The sequence below is a fragment of the Tenrec ecaudatus genome, chromosome 12, assembly GCF_050624435.1.
Source record: "Tenrec ecaudatus isolate mTenEca1 chromosome 12, mTenEca1.hap1, whole genome shotgun sequence".
NCBI lineage: Eukaryota > Metazoa > Chordata > Mammalia > Afrosoricida > Tenrecidae > Tenrec > Tenrec ecaudatus.
In genome coordinates, this window is record NC_134541.1 from 117,458,273 (window position 1) to 117,470,187 (window position 11,915).

The window sequence follows — 11,915 nt, forward strand, 5'->3', positions numbered from 1 at the left end:
TCCTGTTGTGTACATTCTTCAACCTTTAAACAAAAGCAGAGTAGCCAAATTCCGATATTTATTTGGAAATGATTCAGTAGTATCCCAAAATTGTCTAGAAAGCATCAAGAACCCACAGTGTGCTTAAACATATGATGAAAGTCATATTTATTAACACCATCACTTGTGCTGACTGCTGTCTAAGATTGCCATCAGACAGTTGTTGACATGATAATGAAGTTTGCTTTGGATTCAACTGGGAATCCAGAAAAGATCCAAAGAAGAGTTGTCCAGTTTTTCTCTGGGTTTTACAGGGACTATTTTACCCCCTTCCATGTTAACACTTTTAAAACACCTTGAAAGACATTACCTGAAACAATAATTTCAGCACTGTATTGTTGAATTTGTCGCATAAAGTTATAATATGTATAAAAAACCCAAGTCCACTTCTGACTCATAGTGATCCCATACAGAGTCTGTGAGGCTGTAAATCTTTGTAGGTGCAGACAGGAGCATGTCTCTCTGGTAGAGTGGCTGGTAAGTTTTGTTATACCAATGTGTAACTGACAGCACCACAAATTTGTATAATCATAGCAAAATAAGTGGGGAGAGAATAGAGTCATATAAGAGTAACCAGAATTAAGTTATTGTATATCTGAAGTAGATTCTAATAAGATGTATATTTATGATCCCTATGGCAAAATGATATGAGAATAATAAGAGTCCTAGATCTAGGAAGGCAAAAAGATTAGAGACATGATATGAGTGTACTAGAAACAAATGTTGTATGTTTCAGATTTTTTTTCTAGATGTGGAAAAGAGAAAAAATGTGTGTTTTTTTCTTCCTTTTTTTTTCCTCTTTGGCATCTGTTCCTAGCACATAGAATGCAGATTAAGTTATCCACACTTAATAACTTCAATTTGATTTTTAAATTATTGAAAAATAGGCTTTAATACTTCTTTGAGAATCTGATCTCCATTTAAATCTGATTGCTGGAGAAAATTCATTATAAAAGTCTTGCAAATGAACATTTTAAGCCCAACACATTCTGAATCCTAGTACTCATGTGCTGCGAAAGACAAAGTAAAAATGTCTTCAGGTTTAAGCGATCCAAAATGTTTTCTTTTTGAAATATATCAAAACAGTGATAATAGACTTTTCAGTTACTGTTCTTATTACATAGGGTTATAGTAGGTCATTAGTAGATAAAAAATGTTTTTCCTTAGAAAAATTTATAATTTTGCTTTTTTTAATTAAACTTGAAAAATACATGGATTATTTTATATATTTATTACTATTTATATAGACAAATCATTGTATGTAAAAACATATTTTCTCATATTTCCAGTTGTTTTATACTTTATAAATTAGTTAAAACCATTAGATTACTTTGAAAACTTTGCCATCTACTCCTATAAAGATTATAGACTAGAAAACCCTATCGGCCCATTCTACTCTGTCATTTAGGGTCGCTGTGAGTCTGAATCACTCAAGAGTACTCAACAGTGTTCCTTTGATAAAACATGCATATAATAAATTGGACATCCTGGTAAAACATAGATTTGGAGAAATGTTTGGAATTGGAAGCAAAGTCCATGAACAAATATCAAGAAGTTCTGAGCTATGATGATGATGGTTGGTAATAGGTGTTAGAGCAGCGGTCCTCAACCTTCCTCAGGCCGCGACCCTGTAATACAGCTCCTCATGTTGTGGTGACCCCCACCCATAAAATTATTTTCGTTGCTAATTCATAACTGTCATTTTGCAACTGTTGTGAATCAGGCGACCCCTGTGAAAGGATTGTTCGACCCCCAAAGGGGTTGTGATCCACAGGTTGAGAACCGCTGCCTTAGAGGAAGGTGTGTGACTGACATTGGAGATGACAGCAATACCGCATTGTCTTAATTGTTCAAGGATCACTGTTGTGTGATATGTATGTTTGATACTTCTGTCTTTCTCATTTAGGATATATCAGAGAAGGATTCTTGGCTGTACAAAATGCTGTGGACAAAGCCATCATATTTTACCATGCAAACGACAGTGCACAGAGGCTTTTTGATAGCATCGATGTTTATGCTAAAAGATTTCCATTTCCGTCCTTCTTTTCTGACAACTTTCTCACTTTCCTTGGTCAGATCTGGCCCCCAATGATCTTACTTACATTCTCTTTAAAGGTATTCACAATACTCTATACCATTGTATGGGAAAAGGAAACAAGATTAAAGGTAACTACTTTTAAAAATTATTTATAATGTCTTTAAGTGTAAACTACTCTGAAGTTCTTTGGGCCCCATTAGAAATCTTAGTGTTGACTTACCTTACATATTAGTTGATGTCCGGTAGTAAAAGAACATTCCAGGCACTTAAAATACAATAGTTGAAACATAGTTGTTGAAACCCTAAATTCGTGTGTTTAATCCATTTCACAGTTCTCCCTTCATAGCCTTAAACCAACTCTTCACCTGAAAATTGTCTTATTTGAAATTATATAAGGCTGAACTGTTAAAGCTGTGTAAATTATTTTTCCAAAATTGAATTCTTATTTTTAAATGCTCTTGCTTGTCCTATGGGTCATCTAAAATTCAAATTAGTGCCAGAAATGTTTCAGTCCTTAAGTAATTACATAAAACCTGAAAGTTTATGTACTCTTAAAAAATATCAGGAAAAAATTTTAAAATATCAGACCTTTTTCCTGTTAGACAATTTTTTTTTACAGATTGATTAGTGACACTAGCCACATTTCTCATACTGTGTCAACAGTCTTTCTATATTTTGTTGGTTCCACTTCCAGGACTCTAGCTTCCCTGCCAACTCAAAGCAAATCCGTAGCACAGGGTAGATCTGCCCCTGTGAGTTTCTGAGTAACCCTTTATGGGAGTAGAAAGCCCCGTTTTTCTCTCAAGTTGGTGGTTCCGAACTATTGACCTGGCACTTAGGAGCCCAATGTGTAACCACTTTAACAAACACCCTATGCCCATACCAACATTTGTTGTTGTGCTTTTTTATTTGTTTCGCCTTTATTGGTACCATTTTGGCTGGGATGAGATGGCATCTGATGGTACTTTAGATCTCTTTAATGACAAATGAAAGGCTTCTCGTGAGGCACTGGTTACAGCTGCCAGCTGAAAGGTTGGTAGCTGTAAGTCACTCGGTAGCTCCACGGGAGAAAATGTGGCCGTGTGCTTGCTTCCATAAAGATAGATAGCCTTGGAAATTCTATCAGGCGGTCTAGTCCCTTACAGGGTCACTAGGGCTCAGAATGTGTCCCAGAGCTTTGGGTATCTAGTTTAATATATTTTAAAGGTCTTTCATTCGGTGCACATATATTAATTGTAGTTGTGCTTTCTTGTTTCATTAAAGCTTTGATGATTGCAGAGTGATCTCCGTTGCCTCTCATTATGTCTTTACTTTGATGTCTATTTTGTCAGAGATTAATATTGCTATTCCTACTTTCAACTGCCATTAGCTTGATTTTTTCCTCTCCTTTGATATTTTTGTCTGTTTGTTTTTATATCTAAGATGGATCTCTTGTACTGAACATGCTAAAGGTTCATGTTTTCTTATCCATTCTGTTAGTCTTTATCTTTTAACTGGAAAATTGAGTCCATTTACATTCAACGTTGCTATTGACAACTATGGTTTTATTGGTGTCTTTTTTGTGGTTTGTGGTGATACTGGTTTTCATTTTCATGATAATTTTCTGTGTTGTATTCCTTTTGTTTATACATTGTGTTGTCAGTACTCTGCTTTTTCTTTGTATCTTATTGTTTAATTTTGCTTGAAAGGTTTTCTTCCTTTATCTTACGCTGAGGTTTTAATTTTTTCTTTAAGGAAAGACTTTCATAGTTTGTCTCACCTTTTTAAGATAATTTCATTGTGAATTACGTGACGGTTGACATTTCAGATCATTGTAATTTTGTATTACACAACTTAAGCTGCTTATCAAAAGCTTCCCTACCCCACACTTTGATTTCTCTTTCCCTACTGTGGCATACTATCTTTTCCTTCACCTGAGCCAACAACACATCTAGCTTCTAGCTTAGTGCTTCATCTTCCCTCCACTTTTGCTAAACCATGAAAGTCTTGTTTCCTTTAATCTGAAAACATTTATCTTGATTTTTCCCCCTGTATACCAGAGCTTTCATACAATATTTTCCCTTTTGTGATTGACTTCATTTCACTGAGCATGCCATTCTCCAGGTCTGTCCACGCTGCAGGGTACTTCCTGGTCGGCATCATGATGTCTTAGCCATGTGTAATATTCCATAGTGTGCCCAGCTATCAAAGTTTCTCTATCCATTCTAATACTAATGGGTATTTAGGATGTTTCTATGCTCTTGCTTTTGTAAACATTGCTACGATGAACATGTTGTGCACATATGTTTGTGTTATGGTTATTACTACTTTAAGGTATATGTATATCCACCAAAGGAATTATAAATCATATGGAATTTCTATCCCTAGTTCTTTCAAGTAATGCCATCCTGCTTTCCAGAGTGGTTGAACATTTGTCCCCTCAGCAGTGTATGAAACTTCCAACCTCTCTTCACCTGCTCCATTATTTGTCATTTCCTGTTTTGTTTTAACTTTGCTGAAAATGCTGGCGTACGGTGGTATCTCCTGATTCTTTTGATTTGCATCTCTCAGATGGCTAATGATTGGAAGCATCTATTCATGTTTGTTGAAACATGTATGTCTTCTTTGGTGAACTGCCTGTTCGCATAGTTTTTGCCCATGTTTTATTTTTATTTGTTTTTACAATTCAGTCATTTAATTATTTCAAGCAGAGTTGTACAATCAGCACCACAATCAGTTTTAGAATATTTTCTTCTTTTTTTAATACTTTTATGGGGGCTCTTAAATCTCATCACAATCCATACATGCATCCAGTGTTTCAAACACATTTGTACATATGCCGCCATCATCATTTTCAAAACATTCTCTTCCCACTTGAGCCCCTGATATCAGCTCCCCATTTCTTCCCGCTACCTCCCCCACCTACCCTCCCTTATGAACCCTTGATAAGTTATATATTATTATTTTCATATCTTACATTGTCCTCTGTTACCCCTTACCCACTTTTCCATTATTCATATCCCTGGGAGGGGATTATAGTTTAATCCTTGTGATCAATCCCCTCTTTCTCCCCCAACCCTCCCCTAATCCTCCTGATATCTCTACTCTCATTGTTGGCCCTGATGAGTTTATCTATCCTGGATTCCCTGTGTTGCAGATTCATATCTGTAGCAGTGTGCATTCTCTGGTCTAATCCGATTTGTAAGATAAAATTGAGGTCATGATAGTGGGGTAAGGAAGCACCAAAGAACTAGAGGAAAGTTGTGTGCTTCATCGGTGCTATACTGCACCCTGACTGACTCATCTCTTCCCTGTAACCCCTCTGTGAGGGGATGTCTATAGTCATAGAGTCTCCACTCCATGCCCCCCACCATTCACATTGGTTATGATTTTGTTCAGGTCTTAGATGCCCGATACCTGGTACCATGGATACCTCATGATCACACAGGCTGGTATGCTTCCTCCATGTGGGCATTGTTGCTTCTGAGCTAGATGGCTGCTTGTTTATCTTCAAGCCTTTAAGACTCCAGATGCTCTTTCTTTTGATAGCCAGGCACCATCAGCTTTCTTTGCCACATTAGCTTATGCACCCATTTTGTCTTCGGCGATCGAGTCGGGAAGGTGAGCATTTCAGAATGCCGGATTGTTAGAACAAAGTGTTCTTATGTTGAGGGAGTACTTGAGTGGAGGCCCAATGTACATCTGCAACCTTAATTCCTAATATATAGATGTAAGTACATAGTTCTATTCCCCTCGTGTGTGTGTGTGTGTGTGCCTGTATTTAGGCCTCTATAAATGTCCTTTGTCTCCTGGTTGTTTCCTCTATTTCCTTTTACTTCCCTCTTGTCCCACTATCAGATTCAGCCTTCATTCAGGTTATTAATTCCTCACCGCTATATTGCCCTTGAGTAATCCCCACTAGGCATCCAACGATCCCTTGGAATCATGTACTTGTCCTTTTGTGCTTGGCTTACTTCACTTAGCATGAATTCCTCAAGCTCTTCCCATGCAACAATGTGCTTCATGTGGTCATCTCTGCTTTTTAGGGCTGCGTAGTACTCCATTGTATGTATGTACCAATTTTTTGATCCATTCATCTGTTGATGGAAATTTAGATTGTTTCCAACTCCTTGCAATTGTGAACTGTGCTGTGATGAACATTGGAGCACAGATGTCTGGCCGTGGTTTGTGTCTTGCCTCTTCTGGGTATATGCCCAGTAGGGGGATTGCTGGGTCATTTGGTAGCTCAATCTCCATCTGTTTTAGATATCACCAAATCTATTTCCATAATGGCTATACATACCTACAGGTCTACCAGCAGTGGACAAGAGTTCCCATCTCCCCCACAGACCCATCAACACTTAGTGCATTCTGATTTTTCAAATTGGGCTATCTTTGAGGGTGTTAGGTGGTATCTCATAGTTGTTTTAATGTGCATTTCTCTTATGGCTAAAGATCAGGAACATTTTCTCATATGTTTATTGGCCATTCGGATTTCTGCCCCTGTGAAACTTCTGTTCAAGTCCTTTGCCCACCTTCTTAGTGGACAGATAGTTTTTTTCTTATTGAAAGTTTTCAAAGTATTGTAGATTTTAGTAATAAGGCCTTTGTCTGATGTGTCATTGTTGAAGATGTTTTCCCAGTCTGTGGGCTTTCTTATTACTCCCTTGGTGAATTCTTATGATGTACATAGATGATTTATCTTCAGTATATCCCACTTGTCAACTTGTGACTTCTCTGTGTTTGTGTTCTTTCCTGTTTCTGATAGGTTATGTATTCCCTGTTGCAAGGTTCTCAGGTTTGTCCCAATTCCCTCATAAATGGCCCTAATAGTTTGGGGTTTTACCTCAATGTCTATGATCCACCTTGAGTTTATTCTTGTGCATGAAGTGAGGTGTAAGGGTCTTGCTTTGTTCTTCTGCAGATAGATATCCATTCTTTCTAGTGCCACTTGTTCAAGAGGGCATCTGCTTCCCACTTGATATTTTGGGGGCCCTTATCAAAAACAGTCATATGTATGCTGATTTTTTATTTCTGGGTTTTCAACTCTTTTTCATTGGTCTGAATATCTGTTGTTATACCAGTACCACACTGTTTTGACCACTGTGGCTGTATAATATGTACTAAAGTCAAGTAGAGCAAGCCCTCCCACTTTGTCCTTCTTCTTGAGGAGTTCTCTGCTAATTCTGGGCTTCTTCCCTCTTGAGAGGAAGTTGTTTATCAGTTTTTCCAATTCTTTGAAGAAGGATGATGGTATTCATATTGGGATAGCATTAAACTTATATAGTGCCTTGTTGCCCAGTTTTTAATTCGGTTCTTTATATTTTTCCTTCTTGGTGTGTGTTATAGTTTTCTATAGATTTTAGAGATTATCCCTTGTTCAGTTTGTCATTGCCAAAATATTTTTCCACTCTGAGTCCCTTCTTTTACTCTTTTAATGAAATCTTTTGATGTACATAAGTGTCTTGTTTTTAGTAGGTCCCAGTCATCGAATTTGTTTCTATTTTTTTGTTAATTGTTATGCTTGGCAGTGTTTATACTCTGGGTTAGGGCCCTTAAGTTTGTCCCTATTTTCTCCTTGATGATCTTCTGGCTGGGATTTACATTAGGCCTTTAATTCATCTTGTTTGTGTTTGTAGATGGAGTAAGGTGTGGGCCCTTTTTCATTACTCGGTAGATCCAACTTCCCAGCACCATTGTTGAAGAGACTGTCTCTTTTCTATTTAGTATTTTTAGCCCTTTTTCTAAAATTAGTTGGCAGTATATAGATGTATTTATTTGTGGGCTCTATTCAATTCCACTGGTCTGTTTATCTGCCATTGTACCCTAGTACAAGGCTGCTTTGAGGGCTGTGGTCTGTAATCGATGGTGAAGTAAGGATGGCTCTTTTAAAGTATTTCCCTTTTCCTGGGTCTCTTCCTTTTCCATATGAACTTAGTCATCAGTTTTTCCATTTATGTGAAGAAGGAAGTTAAGATCTGGTTTGCAATTTCATTACATTTATAGATTTCTTTGGGTTGTATTGCCATTTTCACAATTTTAGAGATTGCTACCCATGAGCGTGGAACATTCTTCCATTAATGTAGGTCTCTTTGGGTTCTTGTAATAGTGTTTTGTAGTTTTCCTTGTACAAGGCTTTGGTTTCTCTGGTTTATTCCTAAACATTTCATCTTTTGTGTAGCTGTTATAAATGTTATTATTATCTTGATTTCTTTTTCAGAACTTCCCATTAGTACACGGGAATCCAGTTGATTTTTGTATGTTGACCCATCACAGTACCAAGTCTTTAGATTGTTTTCGACAATTTTCTTGTCAAGTCTTAGATTATTCTATATATGGTAGCATATGATTTGCAAATAAAGAGAATTTTACTTCTTCTTTTCCAGTTTGGATACTTTGGTTTATTTTTGTTTTTAAAGCTATGAATTCAACATTTACAGGACAATGTTGAGTAAGTGGTGATCAAAAACATCCTGGTCTGGTTCCTGTTCTCAAAGAAAATGTCCTCAGTGTCTCCTCATGGAGCAGGATGTTGGCTGTTGGTTTAGCATATATGGCCTTTACTGTGCTAGGAAAATTCCTTTCTATTTCTAATTTACTGAGTGTTTTATCAGGAATGGTTGTTGGATTTATCAAATTCCATTTCTGTTTCATGTTTTTCCCTTTCGTTTTATTTATATGGTAGATTATATTCATTGTTTTTCTAATGTTGAACTATTTTTATCATACCTTGCATGATTCTCACTTGATCATGATGATTTTATTTTATTTTTTTGAATTTTTGTTCCTTGTTTGGCATACTAATCAAGTTAATTGACCAAGATTTTGCTGATAATTTTTCTTTTTTTAACCGTTTTATTGGGGACTCATACAGCTCTTATCACAATCCATACATACATCCATTGTGTCAAGCACATTTGTTGCCATCATCATTTTCAAAACATTGTCTTTCTACTTGAATCCTTGGTATCAGCTCCTCATTTTTCCCCTCCCTGTTCCACCCTTCTTCCCTCATGAACTTTCAATAATTTATCTTTTTTTTCATGTTTATACTGACCAATGTGTCCCTTCACCCACTTTTCTGTTGTCCGTACCCCTCAGAGCGGGCCTATATAGATCATTGTGATCAGTTCCCCCTTTCTCTCTCCTGATGATTTTTCATATATTTTCATAAGGAATATTGGTCTCCAATTTTATATCCTGGTGATAGCTTTGTCTGGTTTGGGGATCAAGGTTATGATCACTTCATAAAATGAATTCTGGTGTTTCCTGTTCTTTCCTAGATTCTGGAATAATTTGTGTATAATTGTTGTGAACTCTTCACTGAATGCTTGGTAAAATTTCCTGTTGAAGCCATCAGACCCTGGACTTGGAGGGGAGTTTATTTTTAATGTCCTTCTGTGTCTTTTATTATTATAATTATTGTACAACATACAAGAAGAAGCATGCAAAACATAATTGTGTATCCGAGCTCATTATAATACTGACATTGTCCTCAAAATATCCCTGCGTGTGTGGTCCTATACATAGTTTTTTCTTTTCCCTTCTCTCCTTCCTCCAACCTTGTCCCTCGCTGGCCTTGCCTTCAAAGTCTGTTTCTTTTTATGTGAAAAAAATATATATTTAAAATTTTTCTCTTTTAAAGTAAAGGTGTTATGTACCATTTGTCTTCATGAGATTGACTAACTTTGTACAATGTCTTCCAAATGTTTCCATGTCATGAAGTATTTGGCAGTTTAGTATTAGTTAGAGGTGCATAATATTCTAATACATGAATGTCCCAGAGTTTATTTCTCCATTCTGCCACAGTCTGATTGTGTGATTGTTTTCCTCTTTTAGTAGCTAGCACTTCGATAAACATGAATGTGCATATATGTGTTCATATTTTGTTCATTATTTCTTTGAGGTATATTCCAAGTAGAGAAATTGCAGGGTCCTATGGCATTTCTATTCACAATTGTTTAAAGAAGCGCCATACTGTTTTCTATAGTGGTTGCAAAATTCTGCAATCTCTCAATATCTCCAGCATTTGTTATTGCTTGTTTGTGAGGGGTAATATTTTATTTTGCTATAAGTGCTGGCATGAGGTGGCATTTCATCACTGTTTTAATTGTTTTCTGTTCTAATCCACTGATCTATATCTCTATCTTTGCACAATATCAAGTTGTTTTGATTACCATGGCTGTGTATAAAGTTGCTACGAGTCAGTATCAACACAACAGCAGTAAGATTGAGTTTGATAATAGGTTTTTGAAATTGTTTTTGTTTCTTAGTAGTATTTTGCTTATCCTTTGTTTCTTCCTTTTCCACATGAAGTTAGTGATTAGTTTTTCCATTTCTTTAAAGAGTTGTGCTGGAATTTGAATCAGAACTGTATTGAATTTATAGAGTGTTTTCAGTAACATTAACATTTTCATTATATTAAGTCTTCCTATCCATGAGCATGGGACATTCTTCGATTTATGTAAGTCTCATTTGTTTCCTTGTAAGAGTGTTTTATGATTAGGGCAAAGAATGTACAGATGTGCTTTATACAATTGATGTATGTATATGTATGGACTGTGATAAGGGTTGTACGTTTAAAAAAAAAGAAAGTTTCTCCTTACAATTAAAAAAAAGAGTGTTTTATAGGATATATATTTGTTTCTCTGATTAGGCTTACTACTAAGTATTTTATCTTTTTTATTGTAAATATTTTTAAATTTTCATTCTCAGAATCTGCTTCTTTAAGATATAAGAATCCTATTGATTTTTTACATTAATAATTTAGCCTCTTCTGCCCCATATTTCCTGTTAGTCCCAACAATTTTCTTATCAAGTTGCTGGGGTTTTCTATATATAATCTGAATTATATATAATTCTATATATAATCTGAAACAGAGAGTTTTGCTAATTATTTGCCCATTTGGATGACTTTGATTTCTTTTTGATGTCTAATAGCTCTGACTAAGGCTTCCAGGACTATATGAAATAAGAATGGTGATAAAGATCAACCCTGGTTAATTCTGGTGTCTTTAATCATTGTCTCATGACATTCTTTGTCTTTCATGATGGCTTTTATTAAACAACTATTTTGTCAGAAATGAATATTGCTACTCTTGCTTTTTGGACTACCATTAGCTTGCTATATTTTTTTCACCTTTTTAGCTCTGTGTCAGGTGTGCTTGTTGTAAGCAGCTTTTTTTAATGGGCCTTGTTTTCTTATTTATTCTGCGAGTCTCTGTCTCTTAGCCAATAAGCTTAATCCATTTATATTCGATGTTGTTATTGATAGGTATGGTATTATTGCTCTCATTTTTTGCCTGTTTTAATATGGTGTTATTAGTTTCTTTGTTCATTGTAATTTTCTGTGATAATTTCATTTTGTTTGTGGGTTTTCTTCACTTTTTTATTTATCTTACTATTTAGTCGGTTTTAGTGATTTTGTTCCGTTTAGTTTGTTGAAGTTTGACATTTTCTTTGAGGTTAGTTTGTTTTCATTACACATTCTTTCCAAGTTGGGTGCGATTTTGACTCTTTTTTGAACTATTTAGTTTCTTCTCCATTTCACTTTGTATTATCACTTTGTCTTATCAACCTCTGTTTATCAACCTCTGTTTATCGTTGTCTTCATTTCAGAAAGTTATCTCTGTCAAAAGAACCACTTTTAATTGTTTTTACAGGCTCTTTTAATTTTTCCAGGTCTTAAACTGTCTTTTTCTCCCTTGGACTTGAGGGATATTTTTTCTCAATATAAGACTCATACTTGGAATTTTTTTCCTTCAGAATTTTGTATATATCAATCTATGGTCTTCTTGCCTGCATGACTTCTTTTTAAAAAATTTTAATACATTTATTGACATAATTTATATATCATACA

At 35.6% G+C, this 11,915-nt stretch overlaps 1 pseudogene; it reads right to left on the reverse strand.

The window, feature by feature from the left end:
• Positions 1–233: 233 nt before the first annotated feature.
• LOC142423701 (small nucleolar RNA SNORA26) lies at positions 234–347 on the reverse strand (annotated as a pseudogene).
• Positions 348–11,915: the final 11,568 nt, after the last annotated feature.